Genomic DNA, 25,739 nt, shown 5'->3' on the forward strand with positions numbered 1-25,739 from the left:
TAATTAATCAATCATAATAAATCCTTCTATTTGTGGAATATCAACTTATAAGCTTTCCTCCATATGAACAATGCCAAATACCAGAATAAAGTGTCACCTAATACAAATAAAGGATAGAATTAAAGAATTTTGGTAAGCCATTTAATTTTGAAAAATTGTGTTATATTGTTGCTGAGTTGTGGTTTTCAGTTACATAATATCTGATAAGTGCAGAAGTAACATGAGTGTTACGTGAGATGAGAAATGGTATATAATTAAGATATTTTTAAAAGTACAGATAAATACAAATTTGTAAACATAGCATTATAGAGGAGTAAAAATAAACGATAGCTATACACTCTAAAGTGGATTAATCTTGGAAAGTTAATAGAGAAGTAAAACAAGGACAGTGAAAAAAGTATGGTACATTTTTTAAAAATTTTTTTAATTGATTTTCAGTGTAACAGTATTCATTGTTTTTGCACCACACCCAGTGCTCCATGCAATATGTGCCCTCTCTAATACCCACCACCTGGTTCCCCCAACTAAAAAGTAACTAGACTTTTTAGAAGTTAGTAAAACTTCGCCTGTTATTTCTTAGTAATATAAAATGTATGGTTTTCTAACAAAAACGTTTATCTTAAAAATATTTAAAAATAAATTTCAGGCTAATCATAAGGTTATATTTACTTTTCCACTGAAGGAAAAGCTGGTTGTTGTAGTTGTAGTTGTTTGTTTGTTTTAGCTTCCTCCTAGTTCCCATTATCATAATGTAGAATGAGGAATGTTAGATTGAAAAGTGAATTATTTTATAGACAAAAATCATTACCTAATTCACCTCCTGGTACAACAGATGGAACTCCTGAAGACATGCCCTTTTGCCTTAAGGAAGAGTAACAGTCATGCTTACTTCTGAAACATACTTGGTGGTGGCCCTAAATAGTGACACCATAGTAAACATTTTGAATATTTGTAATTAATTTTTATAGTCATAGAACTGGCTCCAAAAGGCACTGCTGGTATCTTAGCAGGTATTTCTATAAAGTTAAAGTTGCCTGTTTAAAAATATTAACAAGGCACAAAACATGACAGAAGTATTCTCCTTGGATATTATTTTTTTCCATATGCTCCTGATTCTAGACATGACAAGTTATTATATATATAATATATTATATATATAATATATTATATATATATATATATGGTGTATTTTCCAGTTATAAGAAAAATGGTTCTGCTATTTTTAACCTTTTTTTAAAATTACATAATTTTTTAAATTAAAATTTTATTTTTTAATGTTCTACTTTTCAATATACTTCTTAGAATATAAAACCTATTCCATTTTGTAAGAAGTTTACCACTTAAAAAATAGTAATTTTCTCATTGTATTTTCCCCTCACATTGCTTTATTTTGAATTAAAAAGTCACAATAAACGTAACTGATGCTTTCCTTCTGGTAGTCCCTCTGTTGGTCATATTGTATATAAGCCATGACAATTAGTTTTACAAAATTTATTGATGTTTGTTGATATCTTTTTTCATAACTAATTTTCCCTCTCTTATCTAGATTCCCCAGCTTTCAGACAGGTGGATACTTCAATAAACCATACCCAAGGGATGTATCAAGCACTTCTTAGACATTCTCTCAGATCCTTAAGGTCTCATTTTGCCTAGGAATTTGCAATAGATTCTGCCAGAGGCACCACTGTGACAACTGATGTCCATGGTCTGTCTCCTGCTAAGCTCAAGAGGTCACTGGTTTCCAAGTTTATCTATACATTTAATGCATTCCAGCAAGTTCTTTTTTTTTTTAATATTAACAAATTAAACTGACAAAAGTTTGTAAACTGACATGTTTACATGGAGAAGCAAAGACTCACAATAGTCAACATAGTGTTGAAGGAGAACAAAGTCTGAGGACTGACTTTAAAGTTTACCATAACGATAATCGTAAGCAAGATATTGTAATACCACAGAAAGATTGGATTAAAGGAACAGAATATATATTATCAATTATATTTTATATTTAATATAAAAGCAAAAGCAATACAAGAGAGCAAAATATAATCTTTTAAACAAATGGTTCTGGAGTAATGGTGAAGCTGTATGTAAAAATATAAAATAAGAATAAAATAAAATAATAAAATAAAATAAATCCAGGCAAATATCATACACTCTTCACAAAAATTAATTCAGATTGGATTATAAACCTAAACATGAAACATGTAGAAGGTAATATTAGAAGAAAATTTAAATGACCTTGGTTTTGGCAATAACTTTAGATACAACAACACAAGCACTGAATTTAAAAATGTCTACTCTATGAAACACAATGCCAAGAGAATGAAAAGGCAAAGCACAGACTATGAGAAAATATTTGCAAAATACACATCTGGCAAAGGACTGTTAATCAAAAATATACAAAGACCCCTTAAAACTCAACAATGGGGAAAAAACCTGATTAAAAATGAGCCAAAGACCTTAGCAGATACCTCACAAAAGAAAATATACAGATGGCAAATAAGCATATAAAAAGATGCTTCACATCATATGTCATCAGGAAAATGCAAATTAAAACAAAAAAGAGACACCAGTACATACCCAGAATCCAGAACACTGACAACAGAACACTAAATGTTGCTGAGGATGTGGAGCAACAGGAATGTTCTTCCATGTCTGTTGAGAATAAAGAATGGAAAACAATTTGGCCATTTCTTACAAAACTAAACATATTCTTGCCAGATGATTCAGTAGTAGCAGTTCTTGGTATTTATCCAAAGAAGATGAAAACTATACCCACAAAGATGTCTATAGCAGTTTTATTCATAACTGACAAAAGCTTGGAAGCAACCAAGATATCCTTCCATAGGTGAAAGGTCAAATAAAGTGTAGTACATGCGAACAATGGAATATTATTTAATGCTAGAGAAATGAATTACCAAGCCATGAAAAGATATGGATATAAATATTTAATAAATATTTGATTTTAGGCTTCTACCAGTCTATCAATAGCATTAGTACTATTTTAACAATGAATGCTCAGCATTCATGAATTTACCTAATAAAATATGTTGGGTTCAATATTTTAAATACTTCAACCTCTATGATTATATTCCTAATAATTTTGAATTGGGGTAAATAAATCTTAATTTTTTGTAACTTGTTTCTTATTGTAAAAGAGCTCAATGAAATTTTAGAAAATAAAAATTTACAAAAAAAAACATTTAGTTTACAATTGCCAAATAATTTAAAACTTTACTTATATTCAAATACACACATTATTCTAAATTGATTTATATGCTAGTAAAACCAAAAACTTTTAGTTATACTAGATTTCATATCATGCAATCAATGCCAGAAAGCCATCTGGCAATGATTTGTCTTAAATAGAGTTAAGATGGGTGTTATTACAATGCAAGATGGAAACATAGATAGTATAACAATTGAGTGTTACATAACTTTTCTGTTTTGTATAAAGTTACTAATCTACAAAAGGCTTTTATCAGTGACAGACTTGGAAATTTTTTTTTAATATTTTATTTATTTATTTGATAGAGAGAGATCACAAGTAGGCTGAGAGGCAGGCAGAGAGAGAGGGGGAAGCAGGCTCCCTGCTGAGCAGAGAGCCCGATGTGGGGCTCGATCCTAGGACCCTGGGATCATTACCTGAGCCGAAAGCAGAGGCTTTAACCCACTGAGCCACCCAGGTGCCCCCAGACTTGGAAATTTAACAAAACTTTTAAACTAGCATGTGTGACTCATTCCTAGAAAACAACACAATCAATAACACTTTATTTAGATTAAATCATGACTATTTCTCCATTTGAATAAAAAAGATAGCAACCCCGATAAGTTTATTGAACATGAAAAGTTGAAATGCTATAATGCTCCTAAGGAATTAAATGATCCAGTCATGAATCACAAAAAAAAGGATATAAATTACCAAAGAGTTTGTATAATTGTAATGTACAACTGCCAATTATCGTACAATAGTGTAGGCTTGTAAAAGAACTCTATAAAAGAATTCCACTTCTAAACTGTGGAAAATATGTTCCCTTTCCCCCTATATACAACTATTAAGCCATTCATTTAGCTTTTAAAATATCCACTTAATACAGGCTTTTTACTCATTTGAACAGGCAGCAGGACTGTATTCTTACTGCTTACATCTGAAGGATAGACTTCTAGTGTAAGAGGTAAAGCCCATAAAGGAGCCCAATAATAACAACAAAATACAGTTTAAAAATGTTTAGTGAGCCCTTACAATCTGCCAGCTACCTTTCTGAGAATACTTCAATTAATAAAACATATAAAATACCTGACCACAAAGAGCTTACATTCTTTTGAAATATAATAGTGAAATAAACCGATAATAGAGGGGCACCTTAGTGCCTCAGTCCATTGAGTGACTGCCTTTGGCTTGGGTCATGATCTCAGGGTCCTGGGATGTAACTCCCCAGCAGGCTTTCTAAACAGTGGGGTGTTTTCTTCTTCCTCTGCTCTCCCATTCTTTCTCTCTCTCTCTCAAATAAGAAAATAAACCGGTAATAGAATAATGATTGATGGTTGATGGTGATTAAGTGTTACAAAGAAATACAAGAAAGGTAAAAGCCATTGGAGAATGCTGGGATGAAAGTTAATTTTATTTTGTGCTGGGTGGTTATATCTCATTTATGAGACGTTATTTGAACAAAAAACCCAGGAAGTGAAGGAGGGTGTTATACAAATGTTAAAGAAAAAGATTGCGCTAGGTAGAGCAAATAAGTACATAGTCTTTGTGTGAACAGCTTGTCTGTTACTTTTGAGGAAAAGCAAGGAGGCCAGTGAGGAGTTCATAGTGGTGGAGAGAGGAAGAAAGTATTGATGTATGACCTTCTAGTGCATTGAAATGCTTCGAAGATACCAAAATATTTTCAACAGCAGAATAAAATCATCTGACTTGATTTTTAGGTTAAGTTGCTGTACCAAAATAAATTTGCAGGGAGAAAGGAGTGCATTATGTCTGGAAGTGGGGTTATCAATCAAGTCAATAATTCAGGAACATATGATGGTGTTTTTAGCATGTTGCGTGGTAATGGAAGTGGTGAGATATGGTTTTTGTTTTGTATATATTTTAATGGTGAATATTCTGGTGAACAGGATGGGGTATGTGCAGGACAGACAATATCAACATTTATTTTACCTGCACAAACAGAAGGGTGGAGTCTTCATTCCCTGATATGGAGAGAACTCTGAGTTCAAATGTTCTTTCTGATTAAATGGCATAGTGATGATGAGGATTTAGTCAGACAGTGAAAGGGAACAGTAAGCATAGTGTTAAGCGGTAAGACATTATAATACATTTGAACATCAAAAAGCATTGTGTTGGATCATCTATTTATGTGAGTAAATAAATGAATAAAGCTTCCTGGGGTTCTGATAGAAGTAAAGAAGACTACTATATGATCCGAAGGGGCACGTGCACCCAAATGTTTATAGCAGCAATGTCTACAATAGCCAAACTATGGAAAGAACCTAGATGTTCATCAACAGATGAATGGATAAAGAAGAAGTAGTATATATATATACAATGGAATACTATGCAGCCCTATCAAAAGAAATGAAATCTTGCCATTTGCGATGATGTGGATGGAACTAGAGGGTATTATGCTTAGCAAAATAAGTCAATTGGAGAAAGACAACTATCATATGATCTCCCTGATATGAGGAAATGGAGATGCAACGTGGGGGGTTTGGGGGACAGGAAAAGAGTAAATGAAACAAGATGGGATTGGGAGGGAGACAAACCATAAGAGACTCTTAATCTCACAAAACAAATTGAGAGTTGCTGGGGGGAGGGGGATAGGGAGAGAGGGTGGTGGGGTTATGGACATTGGGGAGGGTATGTGCTGTGGTGAGTGCTGCGAAGTGTGTAAACCTGGAGATTCACAGACCTGTACCCCTGGGGCTAATAATACTTTATATGTTAATTTAAAAAAAAAAAAAGAAGAAGAAGACTATTATAAATCCAATGCTATGGTTTTCAGTGAAGAGTGTGTAATCAGGCATATTTTATTAAAGTAACCAAGTAAAATGATGGTAGAAAAATGGAATAACAGAAAACATAAAAATCAGAGATTTTAAAAAGAGATGTGGGACAGCATAGAAAATATAGTCAATGATATTATAATAGTGTTGTATGGTGACAGATGGTGTCTATATTTGTAGTGACCATAAAATAATGTATGGAGATATTAAAAACCTGAAACCAATGTAACACTGAATGTCAACTATACTCAAATTAAAAAAAAATAGTAAAATAAAACATTTTAATTTAAAAAGATAAAAAGAGGGACAAGAATTTGAAAAGTGAATTTCAAAAAGAGTAAAGATGAGGCTAAGACATACTCTGAAGCCTGAGGAAAACACCATTTGGAAAATTCTTCCCATTTTGAGAAAACTCAAATGAATCAATACCATAAAAGTACCCATTTTAACTGAGAGATGTAATGAATTCTCAAGAAATAATTTTATGACAGGATAATTCTTCCCCATGAAACAGCATACAGAAAACAGGGGAAACACCTGGAAGCAAAATAGACTATACTAAAAATAAGAATTAGGAAAAAAATAAATGATAAAAGATAAGAAAATTAGACCTGTGACAGAGACCTAGTGAAGAGAATTTTTAGCTTGTGGTTTAATGTTTTTGAGGATCATCTAGAGCTGATACCTACCTTGAGACAGGCTGGTTTTAGGCGGTTTAGGCAGACCTCTAGGACAGGGCTACTTTGGGCAGGTGGTATTGGAGGAGGCCATTGGGCTAGACAAAGACAAATCCAATCATTTGACCAAAATGTCTGTGAAGATGTTGAAGTCAGATGCAACAGAGAAAGACCTGTCAAAACTAATCTCAGAAATGGAGATGATGAAGATGATTGGAAAGCACAAAGACACCATCAACCTGCTGGGTCCTGCACACAGGATGGTCCTTTGTACATTATCATGGAGTATGCCTCCAAAGACAACATAAGGAGTACCTGTAGGCCCAGAGGCCTCCTGACCTGGAATACTGTTACAATATCAGCCACAATGCAGTGGAGCAACTCTCCTCCAAGGATCTGGTATCCTGTGCCTATCAGGTAGCCCGAGGCATGGAGTATCTTGCCTCCAAGAAGTGCATACACCAAGACCTGGCCACCAGGAAAGTGCTGGTGACAAAGGACAACATGATGAAGATCTCAGACTTCAGCCTTGCCAGAGATATCACCACATCAATTACTATAAAATGACAACCAACGGTGGGCTGCCTGTGAAGTGGATGGCCCCTAAGGCCGTGTTTGACCAGATCTACATCCATCAGAGTGACTTCTGGTATTTTGGGGTGCTCCTGTGCAAAATCTTCACTCTGGAAGCCTCCCATATCCTGGAGTGCCTGTGGAGGTGGTTTTCAAGCTGCTGAAGGAGTCATTTGATGGACAAGCCAATAACTGCACCAGAGAGTTATACACAATAATGAGGGGTGGCCAGCATGTGGTACCGTCAAGCTGCTGGTGGAAGACCTGGATCATACTGTGGCCTTGACCTCCAACCAGGAGTACCCGGACCTGTCCTTGGCCCTGGACCAATACTGTCTAAGCTTTCCCAACACCCAAAGCTCCACCTGCTCCTCAGAGAAGGATTGTACCTTCTCTCATGAGCCGTTGCCCAGGGAGGCCTATCTGCCCTGACACCCAGCCCAGCTTGCCAATGGTGGACTCAGATGACTAGTATCCCCATTACTCCTGTCCAGACTCCATCATAAGCTGTAACCCTTACCCCCCACCCTCCCTGCAAGACTCACTGCCTTCCCCTTTGTCCCTTTCCTGCTGGCAGGAGCCAGCTGCCTACCTGAGGGCTTCATCCCTTGAAGTTCACCTCTCCTCCTCTTCCTCTTCCTCCTCCTTACAACCTGCTCATGAGAGAGAGGAACAGAGAGGCAGGTACTTGCTCGTGGCCACTTCCTTCCCTCCCATATGTTGGACCAAGACCCCTCCCTGTCATCTGGCCCTGCCTGGACATTGGGGTAGTGGGAGATGAGGCATGCCAGTGAAAGCTGTCAGAGCTTTCCTGTTTTGGTTTTGTCTCCTTAGCATAACATGTAAGACTGAGTTCTGGTGGCAGGGACCTAGTCCTTGGGGCTATAGCTCTAGCGAGGGGAGGTCAACTGCTCTGGGTCTTGGCTAGGAGCAACCCCTGCTCCAGAGATATAGTGCCAAGGGCATATTAATTCCGATACTAATTTGCTTTGCTGACCAAATACCTGGTACCAGAAGATGGGAAGGCAAAGACTGGAAGCAGTGTTGTGACCATGGGGTCCAGCCCCAAACTATGAAGAAAACACAAAGTGTATAAATCTGAGTAAGCATATATTTATGTGTCTTTTTAAATAGGTTGTTATCAAAGATTTAATCAATGGGTAATATGCTCCTCGTGGCTGGGAAGTATCAGTTGCCATATATTAAAAACAAAGAAAAGAGGTGTCTGGGTGGCTTCCTCCATTAAGTGTCTGCCTTCTTTTCAGGTCATGATCCCAGGGTCCTGGGATGGAGCCCCACATCAGCCTCTCTGCTCAGTGGGAAACCTGCGTCTCCCTTTCCCTCTGCTCTACTTGTAGTTCCTCTTCCTGTCTCTCTGTCTGTCAAATAAATAAAATATTAAAAAAAAAAGAAAGAAAGAAAGAAAATGTTTTTTAAAAGGTCATTTTTATTTTTGCTACTTTTTTTTTTTTTAATGTTCTAGGGGTGCCTGGATGGCTCAGTCATTTAAGCAGATGTCTGCCTTTGGCTGAGGTCATGATCCCAGTGTCCAGGGATCCAGCCCTGCATGGGACTACTTGCTCCCCAAGGAGCCTGCTTCTTCCTCTCCCTTTGCACGTGATTCCCCCTACTTGTGTGCTTCCTTTCTCTCTCTCTCTCTCTCTCTCTCTCTCTCGCTGTCAAATAAACAAATAAAATCTTTTACTAAATAAATAAATAAATAAAGTTCTAAACCTACTTTCAGTTTAGGTCCCTTAACAAAAATTGCTACTGCTTCATTTAAAAAAAAAAAAAAAAGATAATCTAGAAAGATGCTTCCAGAGTTAAAAAGCTGTTTTGTTTCTTTGTCAGGATTAAATATAGAAGTGCTTTAAAAAGTAAAAGAAAAAAAAAGAATAATATATGCTATATTAACACTAATCACACTAAAACTTTGGTGGTTATATCAAGATAATGAAAAGTGATTTTAAAGCAAATTTCATTATCAGATATAAAGATCAAGTCAAAATTACAAAAGAGTAAAAGGATGAATTCATCAGGGGAGTATAATAATTCTTGACTTTTTATACTTAATAACAGATTTGGGGATATATGGGGAAAAACAAAAAACAAAAATCATAACTTCTACCTTAGAAGAGAAGTGGAAAAAAATTTCAACATCTTTATTTTAATATTATATAGACAAATGGTCATCAAATTAGTAATATATATAAGACTTGAACAAAATTATTAACTAACTAGATATGCTTGATATTACAGAACACTCCCAACAACCGCAGACTACATATATCTTAAGCCATGACTTTCCTTGGAAAGGTCAACATTGATAATGTTCTAGTCATACCTCCATGTACCAGGAAAGAAGTAGCATATTTCTTGAAAGACACAGCTATCAAAGTTCCATTGAGAAACCATAAAGATGGAGAAGGGATTTGCAAATTATATATCTGATAATGGACACCTACTCAGATTATTAAAAAATGAATAAAAATAAAAAAACCTTACTAATAACCAAACAGAGTATCCAATTTTATATGCAAAGAAAATATTGAAGAGACATGTCACCAAAAGTATAGGGATGGCTTATAAGCACATGACAAATTTCTCAACATTTAGACATTAAAGAAATACAAATTAAAATCATAATGAGACATGCTTACATATCTATTAGAATAGCTAAAATTATAAAGGCTAATTGTACCTGGTCTGAGCTAGGTTGAGAAGCAACAAAAAATCTAAACTGTTGTTGGCATATATCATAATACAATCACTTTGGTAACAGTTTGAAAAATTTTTTAAATGTAAAATATGTTGCAGTTACACAAATAGCCATTTTACTTCTAGGCATTTAACCAAGAGAAACAAACCCTATGTTCATACAAGGACTTGTATATGAATTTCATAGCAGCCAGGCAATAAATAGTATATACTGTGTGATTCCATGACTATAAAATATCTAGAAAATACAAACTGATATATAGTCACAGAAAGTCATCAAATATATTAGTGTGATTTTAGTGCCTTCTTCTGTGCTCCCATAGATTCCTACACTTGGATCTCCGAGCATTTGTTATACCATGTGAAAATATGAACTCTTTTTCTTATTTTGTCTTACTAGAATAAGAATCCTTGAAATTTTATGGACATTTGAACTCTCAGTTATTAGCAGAAATTCTATCACACAGTAAGTTTCCAAATATAAAAGCCAGAGTTTTACAATGACTTCTAAGCTTTTACATGATCTAGCCACTCATTTAACCTCTGTGACCTCTTTCCCTGCTACTCTTCAGTCACTCACAGTGGCCTCCTTGCTATTCCTCAGATACTCCAGGCACGATCCAACCTTATGGCCTTCAAGATAGCCAATTCCTTTGTCTGGAGTGACCTTATTGCTGATAGTTCTGGGCAAATTCATCACCTTTCCATACCTTTGTTCAATTGTCATCTTCATTGTAACTACCCTGATCTTCCTATTAAAAATTTTAACTCCCCATCTCCTGCCTAGCAACCTTGATTTTTCTCACCCTGATCTAATTTTTCTTTTTCCCCATTGTACTCATCATTTTTTAATGCACTATGCAATTTTTATTAAGGTTTATAGCTTTTAATTGTCTCACCCATTAAAATAAAAGTTCTACAAAGCCAAGTATTTCATTTACCAGTGTAGTCTGGAGTAATATCTGCCATATAATAGGTTCAATAGACATTTGGTAAATTTCAGAATAAATTAATGTTGAGAGAATACTGAATTTCATAAGTCATTTCAATAATTTTTTTCCAAAAACTAAACTATGTAAAACATACCTTAAATTTACTTTCAAAATATTTTATAGCATATAATGGACAATATACATAAACCTTAAAGAAACAATCATGTAAGTAACCATTTCATACCTACTTAAAAATTGCATAATACCACACTCCTAGATACTCTCTGAACTCTCTAAAATAACCCTTCAAAGGAAATACATTTTTAAAAATAACAGATTTTTTGGCAAATAATTTAATAAAATAAAAGTTTCATTCATCTATGTAGATCATAATAAATGTTTTTAACAAGCATGAAATTATAACTCTGAAGTGTGCTAAAGTGAAACCACCTGCTAAGGGTGAGAGAACAAAAATAAACATCATTTTTCCAAATAAGAGGAATTTATTACCTTTGAATCAAAGCATGTGGATTTGTTCAAATTGGCAATAAAGGAATATGGAAACACAAACCATAGAAAGTCATATTTTAGATTTCTAAAAGACTTCGAAGTGAAGGGTATACATCTTTTAAATGCTACATAATGCTACATAATGACAAGATGACAGGTTATGACAAATTGTATTTTAAAAGCTCTACTTATAATGGAACGGAAGGTGTCATTTCCCTATAATTTTATATATGTCATTAATTTACTATATCTGGATACAACATATTACCAAACAGATGTTCATCAAAGACTAAATCACTTTTAATGGAACATAATAATTTGAACCTACATCTATTAATCATTTTTTCGATCTAACATTTATAATCTCGCTAAACATTTTATCAGTTGTCGACAAAATTAAAAAAAAAAATTAGGATGAAAAGTCATGTTTGGAAAAGTAGATTTCTTTCAAATTTTCATTTAAATGAAAATATTTGCTGATATTTTTAAAACTTTAAATGTAATTTCATACATATCTGACCTATCAGATGATATAAAATTTTTGGAAAAAATAAGAGAAAATACGACATATTTTTTTGATCTTTGTTGAAGGTATTAATAAAGAGCAACTGTTTGTATTATTTGTATTGTGATATATTCATTAATAAACATGAACAATAAAATATTTTTTTTATATAGAATTATAGTTCTTGCCAAAATATGGAACTAGCTGGAACTGAATGCCTCCTTCAAAGTCAGCTCTGGAGAAATTATGCAAGTGTAATATAGAACTATTTCAGATATTAACCAAAAACAAAGAAATGATGATAAATTCCTGAAAAGACTCAAAGTTGTTCTTGACTGGTATGTTTCAAGCTCTCTTCCTGGTTTGCGGACAGGTTTTAACAGACCTGTCACTGTAGAAATCAGCTGGAATGTTTACAGGCTATCAGAACTGTGCAAAAACCTTGAAGTGGTAAAGACTTGAAAATTCTTTAGAGAGATTAGCTCCCTAAGGCATTATTCCTCCACACATTTTCCTCCAAACAATTAAGGCTGATGGATAAGGGGCACCTGGGTGACTCTCTCACCACGTGGGTGGTGGGTTAAGCCTCTGCCTTCATCTCAAGTCATGGTCTCAGGGTCCTGGGATCCAGCCCCACATTGGGCTCTGCTCAAAGAGAAGCCTGCTGCCCTCCCCGCTTGCCTGCCTCTCTGCTTACTTGTGATCTCTCTCTCTGTGTCAAATAAATAAATAAAATCTTAAAAAAAAAAAATCTTAAAAAAAAAATAAATAAAATCTTAAAAAAAATGATAAATTATGAAAACTGCTCCCTCCAAATGATGCTTCTTCATAAGGATTTAAGGATTTAAAATTGCAAGAATTTAAAATTGAAACTTGATCATAGGATTTACCTTATAGAATAGCATCAAGTGAAGGCAGTTATTATTAGTTCCGAAGTATTTGTGATTCTGAATTCTTGGCCTCATTAGTAAGTTTATTTTTAAATTCTCCCATGGAGTGGTGATTGGCCTTCAGTCTTTCATTGATGCACATCATTAGGTCAAATGAGATGTGTATGCCCAGAACTATATATAATCTTCTTTGTATTTCATTGGAGACGGTATTGCTGAGTTTTGTTCAATGGGATTTGGACAGATGTTTTAATAGTCACTTCCAGAGTTGTCCCTGGAGAATATCTTCCATTTTTTCTCTTCCCAATTCTCTGAAAAACCTTGACTAATTCACATTATCACAGTGATATCACAATTCAAGTTTTTCCAAACATTATAGCTGAAAGATAGAAGGAAGCTGCTCAGAATGTAATGCTATTTTGAATGAATGAGAAAGAAAACATTATTATAATTAAGCTACCAGGTTTCAATGTTTTTTATTTTTGCTTAGAAAATCCTAGCATACCCTGACTTTACAGAGATTCGATGATCCTAAGAGGAGCTGAACTCGTGGGCCAAAATAACCATGCACATAAAAAGTACAATTACTTACCTAAAAAAGATGATGTGGTTAACTCTACATGGCAATCCAAGTGTTATTGGAACAGGAATAAAAAATAGCTTAAAAATATATGATAAAATAATGACATACATATACTGAGAAAAGAAAGATACTATGCTGTAAATATAAATTAAGTGAAAATTGTTGAAATAAAGAATGCAATAAATGGAGACTAAGATGAATATAGCTGTAAAATGAATAAATGAGTTGGGAAAAAAAAAACAAACAGATTAATGACTTCTGCCCAAATGCAGCAGAAGAGAAAAAAATATATAAAGAAAATATTTAAATAAGTACTGAGATAAATTTTGGAGAATTAAAGAAAGATGAAAGATAACAGACTTAAAAGAATGCCAAACATGAGAAATAAGAAAACAGCAACAACAACAAAAGCGCACACACACACACACACACACACACACACACACACAAAAACACGCAAGAAAAACCAACTCATATATATTATGGTGAGTTTTAAGAATATCAAAAACAGAGAAGAGCATAAATGATGCCCAAGAGAAAGAACAGATCACCTAAAATGTACAAGAATAATACTGACAGCAGAATTCTCAATAGTAATAGCATATAAAGGAGATAGCTGGGTGTTTGTATAGATGGAAAAGATTTTGAAACTAGATATTATACATCAAGCCAAATTATTGATTAAATTTGAGAGCACAGTAAAAATACAATGAAGCATGTTGGGTCTTAGAACATTTATCACACAGAGACACACATTTTAGAAAACTTCCTTGGAGGACAACTCAATTTAGATAGAGAAAACAGAATTATATACTCAAAGGCATATTTTGAAGGAAGGATTGAATATAGTCTGCACTGCAAATATTTCTTTAATCCTTATGTTCTGAATTTCCTAAATTTAAGAAGTATTTGTTCAAATCTTTATCTTTAAATAAATCCTAAGTGGCTTTTTTTTGGATTCTGGAAAATCAGTCCATTTTGATACAAATCTTTTTGTCACTAATGGAAATTTTGATAGCCCTTTGTGGAATGCCTAATGTATTGTTATAGCAATTGTGATTTGCCAATACATGGGTGGTGTGTGTGTTGTGTGTGTGTGTTTATTTTTATTTTTGATGGTTTTACTTTTCTATGAGATTTTTAAGTAGATATAATTTAATAAATTATGATTTGTTGAAATTTATCTGAGGTTATATATAATAAAATGAAATTTGTGTGAACTAAAGAAGTGCGTCTCCATTTTTTTTTTTAAAGAGTAGACTGGTCTTTAAAAATTGTCCAAAGAAGTATATTATATTTATTATTAAATTTGATAATATACAATCAAGTATTTATGGTCATGTGAAACCATATCAAATTCTACTATTAATTCATATTAATAATTACCATAAGAGGAAAAGGGGATATTTTTCAAAATGAAAATAAGTGTATTTTTCAGAATATGATATAGTGTTATTCATTGAACAGAGGGAACAAATGTCAAAGCTTAATACAGTTTACAGAATGTTTTAACACAAATTGAAATTTAAATCTGACCAAATTTCACAGTTTTAAGTAAAATGATAGCACTTTATATCCTAGAAAAGTGGTAAGTGACCCAAAACATTGCTTAGAAAAACAAATTTAACATTACACTAGTCTGGGGTGCCTGGGTGGCTCAGTGGGTTAAAGCCTCTGCCTTCGGCTCAGGTCATGATCCCAGGGTCCTGGGATTGAGCCCCGCATCGGGCTCTTTGCTCAGCGGGGAGCTTGCTTTCTCCTCTCTCTCTGCCTGCCTCTCCACCTACTTGTGATTTCTGTCAAATAAATAAATAAAATCTTAAAAAAAAAACAAAAACGAAATTACACTAGTCTGAGATGGGTTTGGTTAAGTTATGGTACAACTTGCCATTGTGTATCATCAAATGGTATATTTTTTTCTTTCGGTCTTGTCATTATATTTTGGTCTTGTCATTATATTTTATTTTAGCCATTCTGATAAGTGTGTAGTGATATCTCAGTGTCATTTTAATTGCATTTCCTTGATGTCTAATTATGTCAAAATATATTATTTTGATATTTAATGTTCTGAGCTTCTTCAGTTCAAGACCATGAAGACACTTAGGAAAGATACAGTTGCAAATGCACTCATAGACCAACTCTTATTTAGAAATAAGAAGAAACATTACTACCCATTCAACAAAGAATAGATTTGTTATGCAGTAGGGATTTTATAAATTACCTGACACAACTTATATAGTAAGATGAAATGGGACAGGCGGCTTGTTGCAGCTATATACAACGTCATTCTAATTTCAATTTTCAGATAATCTTTCCAAGAATATATATTTAATGTAAATTGTGAACATTTTAAACTCTGTATATGGAAATTAATCAATTTTAAGTTTATAACAATCAAAATTAACAGAAGGTTATTTTAAATTAGTTAGCCTTCTCTGCATTGATAGACAGAATAATCAAGAATTGGTAAGAAAAAAATAATCTCTGTAAAATTACCGGGGGTGCATTATATCAAGTTACCCATATAAGTGTTCGGTAACCGATCAAACTTTACAATTTGGATTGAATGGCAAGTGATTTTTAAAATCTGAAACTCATTGTCAATTTTTTTTCTTCATTGTGTCTTAATAAATTACTGTGTTCATTTGCATGGGAGTGAAGTAAAATACATGACATTTCATCTCAACACTAACACTTTTAACTGGCAACTCTGAATGTACTTTACAGCAGTGTAACAAAGTAAAGATCAATGATGTTTCATGAAATATTTGTTATAATTCTCAAGGAGATAGGGAGTTTGTGCAAAAATGCAAATCACTTTGCAACTAAACACATTGTTTATTTCAACTAATTAAAAAAAAAAATATGCCAAGACTCTCAAAAAAGGAAGCAATGATTTAGGTTTTCCTTCAAGCTCCTTATCTAATCCTGAACCAACAGCGCATAGTTCAAAGAGCAACTAATTTGAGCAGCTCCAATTTACACATTTCCTAACAATGCTTAATTTAGTGAAATTTCTGTCCAATTATGTTAATTTGATGTAGTGGAAGACAAACATACAAAAAGATCATCCATAATTTATATAGATTGCCAAACTCTGCATTTTCTGAATAAGGCCCAGGAAAGTATTTTCAAAGACAAACAAACAAACAAACAATGCCAGAAGCACTATTAGGTCATCCCTAGGCAGAAAGTGACTCAGAGCCTACCTTACTTTCTCCCTGAAAGTATACTGTAGGCACAGAAACTACTACCCTGAGGCTGTGCTATCAAATTCCTTAAGTTAGAAAGTTTTAAAACCAGTCTGTGTGGGTGCTTTTCATTTACAGACAGAGACTTGGTTGTTTATACATTTTCATACTTAATTTTTAGGGTGTAATAACTATGTTTTAAAATTCATGATGGTTTTGAATACTGTTGGATAATTGTGCTAAAATGGTATATCCATTCCTCCTAGGAAACAGAAATTATAGAAAGGTAGTGCTTTTCAGATCTGACATCTTTGAGTCATTGCGGTTTCTGTATAAATGCAATAGGAAAAGTGACATTCATGTTTATGATATTTTCTATAAATAAATCAGAATGTACTGGAGGCCTGATATAAAGTGGGATGACTAAACTTCAGTAAGATCTTGTTTTCAATTCAAAATAAATTTAAATTGAATTATGCAGCTCTAAGTACAGAGACAATAAACATTAACCAACAAAATTAATAAGCTCTATTTCTTAAAATTTTGGGAACATTGATAGTCTCACATACTGGATGAACAACAGCTAAAATTTTTTGGTCATGGATTCTTGCTAAAATATCGTTTTCCCAAAGAAAATTGATGTTATGAATTTTCATTGATTGTTATTGATCATGAATAATATAACAACCACTATAAAAAGAGTAGGAAAAACATGACATCTCATCTGTACGGGCATGTGGAAAGTAGGAAATGCTAATAAAAATAACTACCATTATTTCTCAAGTTAACATAATATAACAGAACAAAAATATTTCATAACAATATTTTCTAGCCTCATTCTGATAACTCTTTTCTACATTCAAATTTAAAGGTTGAGGCATGTGATAGATATTACACAAAAACCATCCCAAGGAATTAAAAAAAAAAAATAAAGGACAAATCCAAAGGAATTTCTTCTTTTCTAATTTAATTAACGAATTATGAATTGACTTACCTATTTCATCACAGTGTATCAGGCACTAATAATATTTTTTAATCGTCATACCTGATGCAATAGTTACCATCTTTCAGACATACTGATCACGAGCAAGCAAATAAACAAGAGCACTGTAGTTTAAGGATCTACTTGCATAAATATAGGACTACATCAGACAATCTTTTCACCACAACATAGCAATGAATAGAAATCATACATGGTCTGTAATGGACATACAGATGAGATAGAAGGGGATGGGTGTTAATATATGCAGAATCGTTATTAATTACATTGTAAAACATAATATGGAAAAACAGAATACAATTTTAGAAATACCCAGGTCACCATCATTATTTTATTTTTATATGTGTAGATAAGGAGTTTAGTAAACAATCCATGACTATTCAACTTCTTATATTTTGAAAATTTTAGCAAAAGTAACAAACCTAGCAACTAGAACATTGTATCTATCTGCAAAATACAGCTTTGCCAGCATGGTAGAGGAAAAGCAAAACAAAATAAAGAAGAAAAGTTTAACATTTCACAAGAGTTTTACTTTTATTTTCTACTTTATTTTAATGAAAATGTCATGACCATAACATAAGAGCAGAATTAAACCAACATGAGAAATTATTTTTTCATAAGTTATAATAAACTAGCTTGGTGATTAATTCAAAAATTATATTACAAACTTTAGTGTTCTTGCAGTAAGTATCACTTCATAAACAAATGAGTCAGGAGTCATAAACTAATGATGATTCTAAATGTTATTTACAGAGACATTCTGTTCTTCATATATTTCAAATATTCTACACAAGGCAAAGTGGATACAAGTAATCTGTAGGCAAAGTAAGATTTTAGAGAAGTATATATTTCCAACAGTATTGATAAAATATTATCTCTATGTAAGGCATCATCCTGGACTTTGTGGAAAACATACGAAGGAGTAAGAAGTGGCCCTTCAAGAAACATATACAATACCAAGGTTTAACATGAAGCAGCATGTTTTCTCTAAGAAAAAACATTGTACCAACTGACTTTACTGAAACTTTATACTTATTGCTCTCATTTTAGGTCATATTGTCCTTCTGCATGCAGGCTGCTATAACAGACATGATATAGACTGAATAGCTTATAAAGAACAGGAATTTATTTCTCACAGTTTTAGAACTGAGAAGTCCAAGATTAAGGAATAGGCAGATCCAGGGAGAGCCCACTTCCTCATAGATGGCTATCTTCTCACCGTAGTTACATAATGGATGAAGCAAGAGAACTCTCTGGGGTCTCCCTTAAAAGGACTGCAATCCCATTTATGACCTAATCACCTCCCAAAGGCCCCTATGTTTTAATACTATCACTTCCAGTGTTAGATTTCATAATATGGATTTGGGGAGACACAAACATTCACACCATAGTGTATATAAACAGAACAAGACACAAAAACAACAAACAACAAAAAATTATTTTAACTACCTATTATTTTCAACTATATAAAAATTTCAATTTGTTTCTATATAATATTAAATAACTCATTTGAGTGATTCACTTATATCCAATGCATCTGAGTGCAATTAAATTTGCTTACCCAACATATCCAGCAGCATATTTCTTCAGACTATCCCATTCCCCACCCTTACAGGATTTACCACAATTAGAAGATAGGGGATAGAGGATAGATACATAGATGTATACATACACACACTTGTACATACACATATGCGTATTTTTTCCTGTTAATGATACCCATGCAAATAAAATTTAAGCTCAAGGAAACCTGTCTTGTTTGTTTCTCAATATTCAGTTTTTAGTCAACATCCAAAAACAAATAGTCCAATAAAAACATGGATAGAAGACATGAACAAGTGTTTCCCCAAAGAACACATACAAATGTTCAGTAGATACATGAAAAGATGTCCACCATCATGTATCATCAGGAAATTGCAAAGCAAAACTAGAAAGAGATACCACCTCACACCTGTCAGAATAGCTAAAATCAACACTACGAGAAACAAAAGGTGTTGGAGAGGATGTGAAAAGGTAACACTTGTGAACTGTTGGTGGTAATGCAAACTGATACAGCCATACTGGAAAACAGTATGGAATTTCCATAAAATTTAAAAATAGAAGCCCCTTGTGATCCAACAATCCTGTTGGTGTGTATTTACCGAATGAATATAAGAACACTTATTCAAAGGGCTACCAGCACCTGTATGTTTATAGCAGCATTATTTATAATAGCCAAGATATGGAAAGAGCCCAAGTATCCATCAATTGATGAATGAATAAAGAATAAGTGGTATGTATATACAATGGAATATTATTCAGCCATAAAAAGACTGAAATCTTGCCATTTGCAATAACATGGATGGAACTAGACAGTATAATGCTAAAAGTGAAATAAGTCAGTCAGAGAAAGACAAATACCTTTACTCATATATGGAATAAAAGAAAAAACAAACAAGCAAAGGGGAAAATAATAAGACATAGAAAGAAACAAAGCAAGAAACAGACATTTTCATTATGGAGAACAAACTGATGGTTACTTGAGGGGATCTGAAAGGAGTGATGGATTAAATAAGTGATGGGGGTTAATTAGGGCACTTGTCATGATGAGCACTGAGTGTTATATGTTATATTGTACACACGAAACAAATACAACTGTATATGTTAACTAACTGGATTTCAAATGAAAACTTTTTTAAAATACCCAGTTTTTAACTCACATTCTAGCTCACAAAAGAGATTCAGTCAGGAATTTGGAGGTTACTTAATGAACAAATAAAGGGGTGAACAGGCAGTTGTTGGATAAAATTACTAACCTTTCTGGCATGATCTTATACCTTTTATCTAGAATTATTTTTAGCGCTTTAGACTCTTCCTATTTTATTTTGAGTCATTAAACAAAAATTTCCTCAAAGGACCTTAGCTTCCATCCAATTTGAGCAACAGTGTGAGAGAAGAAATGGAGTCCAGGAGGAAAAAAAAAAAATGAAACTACTTTTGTTTACTAGTGAATGCACACTTCTTCCACAGAAGAAGGTCTATATGGTCATGGCTCCAGCTTTATATGTGTTCGGTCATATGTTCAGAGGTAGGTAACACTATCAAAAAATATAAAGCATTTGAGATTTTTTTTCCCTTATTTGAAAGCTGATGTATGAGTCTGCCATGGTTTCTTGGGTGTTGATAGAAGACGCAGACTCATGGTTCAGAAATAAGATAGTTTATTATTCACAGCAATAGAGGTACCCAGAATATTAACAGTATTTGTGTGTGTGTGTGTGTGTGCAGGGGTGGGGGTTATATATCAGTTCTGAGCCTCGGTTCCCACAAGAAGAATCAAAAGAGAGGCAGATAATATTTGCAAACACAACAGGTTAAGTTAAAAAAAAAAAGATACTATTTCTGTCTTCCAAGTCTATTCAATACAACCATCTTCAAAGGATGGTCTAGAACAAATAATAAGTGCAGAAATGTAAGCGACCAATTGAAAAGTGTCTCCCAACAAACACACTTTGAGAGTCTTCATTTGACAAAAATACTATAGGATATCACATGGATTAGATGCATTGAATACTGGTAGGTTAAAATTATAAGGGACCAAATATTTTTAAGCAGTTCTGGCATCCAGTAGAGTTCAGATAGGTTTTATAAGATTGAGGAAAGAAGCCATCAAAACCTGGGCCCAGGGGCACCTGGGTGGCTCAGTGGGTTAAGCCTCTGCCTTCGGCTCAGGTCATGATCTCAGGGTCCTGGGATCAAGCCCCACATCAGGATCTCTGCTCAGCGGGGAGCCTGCTTCCCCTCTCTCTCTGCCTTTCTGCCTACTTGTGGTCTCTGTCTGTCAAATAAGTAAATAAAATCTTAAAAAAAAAAAAAAGAAAACAAACAAAAACAAAACAAAACAAAACAAAAACCTGGGCCCAATTATCCCAAAAGTATGATTCTGATTCTAGTCTCTGTAATGTTATCCCTTGAAGACAATGTCTCTAATTGAGTTGGATTAGTTTACTAAAGAGCATACCCCCATTTGTTGTAGGAGATGAACAATATGCAAGAGGCAAATGCCACATGGAAACCACCTGGTCTTCAGTGGAATATAGAATCAGTTCCTTTGGGATGAATTTGTTCCACATTTGACTTCCCACTTACGGGAAAATGAGAGTGCCTCCTAATAGATTTTAAATAGGAAATGACAAAGGAAGCTTACACAAGATTATAAAATGGGAAATTTCATTTACATAAGCAATAATTTCAAAGTCATCTTCTTAATATTATGGACTCTTCACATAATCATAATTTTATTTTGATATTATATGGTAACTTCAAATATAGTAAATATAAAGAATTTACTCTGTAATTATAGGGAGTCTGGTGGTAGTTTAATGGCAACAAAACTTCAATTTAGAAGTATGGTCTACCAATTATTAATACATTTGGAAATGGTGTGTCATCTTCACTCCACTTGTCTCACTAAAACAGTGAGCCAAAAAAGTAGGTCCAAGCTGTTTACTATGGTCAAAATGGGTTGCTTTTGCACTTGGTAAAGAAGCAGTCATATTTTGGAAGAAGAAACTGAGGCTACTAATATTTACAACTTATTTTCAGAAAAGGACAGAAAAGATAATCTAAGCTGAAGCCAAAATTTTATATGAGGCAGCAGGAGAATGATCCTTTCCCAGATAAAGGGTTTTTCAATTTAGCCATGTTAAGAGGAAGAACAGATGAGACATTGTGGGTCTGACTAAAAGGTTTGTACACTGATCAAAAAGTTTTCAAAATAATGGATATTATTTGTCTTCTTTTAGTTGAGAACAAAAAAAAAAAAATCACTAAAGAGCTTCCTCTTAAAAGGAGGTAAATGACAAGAAACTAGCAAAGATTTAGTGTTAGGTATTGTCCCCCTCCTTTTTTTTTTTTTTTTTTTATGTTATGTTAGTCACCATACAATACATAATTAGTTTTTGAAGTAGTGTTCCATGATTCATTGTTTGTGTAAAACACCCAGTGCTCCATGTAATATGTGTCCTCCTTAATACCCATCACCAGGCTCACCCATCCCCCCATCCTCCTCGTCTCTAAAACCCTCAGTTTGTTTCTTGGAGTCCATAGTTTTTCATGTTTCATTTCCCCCTCCAATTCCCCCACTTCATTTTTCCTTTCCTTCTCCTAATGTCCTCCATGCTATTCCTTAGGTTCCACAAATAAGTGAAACCATATGACAATTGACTTTCTTTCTTGACTTATTTCACTTAGCATAATCTCCTCTAGTCCCATCCATGTTGATGCAAAAGTTGGGTATTCATCCTTTCTGATGGCTGAGTGATATTCCATTGTATACATGGACCACATCTTCTTTATCCATTTGTTTGTTGAAGAGGATCTTGGCTCTTTCAACAGAATGGCTATTGTGGACATTGCTGCTATGAACACTGGGGTGCATATGGCCCTTCTTTTCAGTAAAATAGAGCTAGCCTATGACCCAGCAATTGCACTACTGAGTATTGACCTCAAAGATACAGATGTAGTGAAAAGAGTTAGGTATTGTTCAAGCACAAATGCAGAGGATAGAAGTTATGGTACAGAAGAGGGAAGGGCAACCAGATGGCAGAGTAGAATAAAGGAGCTCAGGAAGAAATTAGTCATATCCCGAGATTGTAAGGCATGTGGGGTTGGCAGGGAGAGCATGAGAAATCATGAGAGCAGAGAGAGGAAATGGACCAGGCAGGTGAGGTTTACAACATTTTAACATCTAAGGTAAGCATATGCAAAGCAGAATAGGGAAAGAAATAAAAGTCTTTATAGGACTCAATACATAAGGAATAACGTGGAGGACACTGGGAGATGGAGAGAAGTGTGCTGGGGGAAATTGGAGAGAGAGACAAACTATGAGAGACTGTGGACTCTGAGAAACAAACTGAGGGTTTTGAAAAGGAGGGTGGTAGGGGGTTGGGTGAGCCCAGTGGTGGGTATTAAGGAGGGAACTATTGCATGAAGCACTGGGTGTGGTGCATAAACAATGAATTTTGGATCACTGAAAATAAATTAAATTAAAAAAAAAAAAAGACTGAATACAGACATGGAACTCAGTGTAACACAGATATGGAACTCACTGTAATACCAGCCACTTCCCCCCGACACACACGCACTATGATAATAATAAATAATAATGCAATGAAGAAAATTTCCTGCCAAATAATTTTTCCTCTTTTTTATTTTTATTATTATTATTTTATTTTATTTTTTAAGTTTTTATTTAAATTCCAGTTAGTTAAAATAAGGTGTAATATTAGTTTCAGGTGTACAATATAGTGATCAACACTTCCATACAATGGCTTAAATAAAAAAATGAAAAAAAATATTTTTTAAAGATTTTATTTTTAAACAACCTCTACACCCAATGTGGATTTCAAACTCACAACCCCAAGATCAAGAGTTACATGTTCTACTGACTGATCCAGCCAGGCACCCCAAGAAATAAAAATTTTATAAAATTGTTGAGTTTGTGGGAGTCTAGTTTGTTCAGTCAGTTAAGTGTCTGCCTTTGGCTCAGGTCATGATCTCAGAGCCCTGGAATCGAGCCTCATATTGCTCATGCTCGCTCTCTCTCTCTCTCTGACTTTTGCTCTCAAATAAATAAATAAAATATTTTTAAAAAATTGTTGCGTTTGTCTAACTCGTTTTCAGAGGCAGTAGACAGAGATGAAAATAAAGTATGATATCATGGCAGGGAAAAATATGACTTACACATTTAAAAAAAAAATGTGCAATACAAGTTACATCACTTCTGTTTATCACCAGACTGGGACTTTCCCTACTGAGTTGTTGTATGAATCTTGTAGTTATAAATCCACAATGCATCCATCATCCATCCTACCCCTTAACATTCCCCTTGGACAGACCCATGATCTAGAACCAGCCTTATTTTCTAGTGCCTTGTAGGAGCTTTTCACTGCTGCCCAGATTGCCTACTTTCCTCTCACCATTACCACAGAAATTGGGTCCACTGAGACAAAGGGGTAGTATAAGAAATTAACAACTTCCATAAAGCTCTTTAAATAATAAAGTATAAGATACTGATGCCTTTTTTTCTGCCCCATAACCAATTCTTGCAAGAATAAGGTCATATAAGTGAATTTACAACACATGCTAGCATTATCCTACCAGACCCAGATCATTTGTATGTTTCTCTGTCTCTGAGAAATGTAGTTATTTACATGACTGAAACCTACAAATTGTTTGATATGACTACTAATATCGCCTACATTATTTTAAAGACTGTTTAAGTCTTCTGAAATACATTGGTTTTGTAAACATTTATTAAGCATCTTATATATATCAAACACTTTAAAAATCTCTGCTTAAAAAAACAAAACAAAAACTCCACCTCAATGGAACTTTGAGTCTGAAAAAGATCCAGGCAATATACAAGGCAACAGATAGAATAATTACATCTTTGATTACATACTCTGAGGATGTCACATTAAATTGATGTGAAAATGATGAGAAGGATCTGAATTTCTTGTCAAAAATTTTTGCCTTAAATAGAAATTGATATTTAGGGAAAGTTGTTACTGACAGAGGTCCTGGGTTAACCAAAAATGTTAAACCATGGGCTGACTAAATTTTCCAGTTGTGATCATTGCTTTGTTTAGTTGTCTTATATTAAGACTGAATTAGTAATTCAGTCTCAGATTTCAGTAATTTTTTTTTAAGATTTTATTTATTTATTAGAGAGAGAGAGTGGGGGGGAGGGGCAGAGGGAGAGGTAGAACCAGACTCCTTGTTGAGCAGGCAGCTGATGCAGGACTGGATCCTAGTACCCTGGCATCATAACCTAAGCTGAAGGCAGACACTTAACCAACTGAGCCACTCAGGCACTCTAGACTGTAAGCTTCTTAAATGTAAAAGAGTTTATACCTCTAGTAGTTCCAGAGACATTTCTAACATCCATAAGAAAGCATGTACTGATGTAAAATGCCAGCAAATCAAATTATTTAAAAAAAAAAAAGAAGAAAAGAAAGAAAAGATATATCTGGATAAAGAGAAAAACAGAAAATCTAAGAATACATTGAATTATTAGAGCAAAGAGTGGAGGAAGATAAAATAAATATGAAATAGAGATTTCCACTAAAAGAAAAAAATACTGAATAAGGCAGGAGATTTAGAAAATTATTA

The 25,739-nt window shown here is 33.9% G+C and overlaps 1 pseudogene; it reads left to right on the plus strand.

The window, feature by feature from the left end:
• Positions 1 to 6,697: 6,697 nt before the first annotated feature.
• Positions 6,698 to 7,724, plus strand: LOC111149204 (annotated as a pseudogene).
• The last annotated feature ends 18,015 nt before the right edge of the window (positions 7,725 to 25,739 follow it).

The sequence above is a fragment of the Enhydra lutris genome, unplaced genomic scaffold, assembly GCF_002288905.1.
Source record: "Enhydra lutris kenyoni isolate GAN:26980312 unplaced genomic scaffold, ASM228890v2 scaffoldscaffold21, whole genome shotgun sequence".
Lineage (NCBI taxonomy): Eukaryota > Metazoa > Chordata > Mammalia > Carnivora > Mustelidae > Enhydra > Enhydra lutris.